Source organism: Eschscholzia californica, unplaced genomic scaffold, assembly GCF_041429995.1.
Source record: "Eschscholzia californica isolate CP2 unplaced genomic scaffold, dmEscCali1.0.p SCAF_2, whole genome shotgun sequence".
Taxonomy (NCBI): Eukaryota; Viridiplantae; Streptophyta; class Magnoliopsida; order Ranunculales; family Papaveraceae; genus Eschscholzia; species Eschscholzia californica.
The window spans coordinates 12379622-12380569 of record NW_028238309.1 but is presented as its reverse complement, the minus strand read 5'-3'; positions in this window follow the sequence as shown (position 1 = coordinate 12380569).

The following is a 948-nucleotide window of genomic DNA, read 5'->3' as shown; positions in this document are numbered from 1 at the left end:
TTTTATAGAAGTGTTGTTGGTGGCCTTCAGTATGCTACTATGACCAGGCCAGATATCACATATGTTGTAAACTACTTGGTTCAGTTTATGCACCAACCTAGAACTACCCATCTTACATTACTAAAGAAAGTCTTTAGATATCTTAAAGGTACTCTAGGTGCTGGAATTACAATTTCATCAGGAGACGCATCTTCAATCTCTGGCTATTCAGACTTGGATTGGGGAAGGTGCCCTGACTTTAGACGATCAACTAGTGGTTATTGTGAAGGAGATGTCCTTCGACCAAAGATGTAATGCGAGCAATTTGTCGGATAAGACAATTGATGAAGTAGATCATCAAGTCCGGATGATTTAGTAGTCGTAGTGTTTAGCTAGAAACCTTACACTAAAGAGTGTCAACTTGATCGGAAGATATGACTAGAGGAATGTGACATATAACTATGGGTAAGACCCATAAATATGTCCAAAAGGCCTAAAAGAAGTTTAGGCAAAGATAGTACAAAAGGCCCGGATAAAGGGAGTTTGGGTCGGGCATCAAAAAGGGAAGTTTTGGGCCCAAAAGAGGACCAAACATGCTTGGCCATGTTCCCCTATAGGAACCGGCCAGATCTTCCCAATATGGACATGCTATGGTCAGCCAAAAGAGAGAGAAAATAACAACTAGTTGCTATTTTTGACTACTCCCTAAACCTTCTTCAAAAGGGCCTTTTCGGAAACCTAATTAGGGTTTTACTAACTTAAGGTTCTATATAATGCCTCTTGAGACTTGAATAAGGTGTAGAAAATTCTCAAGAATTTTTTTAGCTTTCTAGCTCTACAACATCAAGTAGAGAAAGAAAGAGAGATAATTCTCAACTATCTATTTAGTCAAAGAAGAAGTTCTTCAATCTAACTATCGTTGGAGTTCTAGCTAACAACAAAGTGGGAGATCAAGGTGATTGCTCGGTG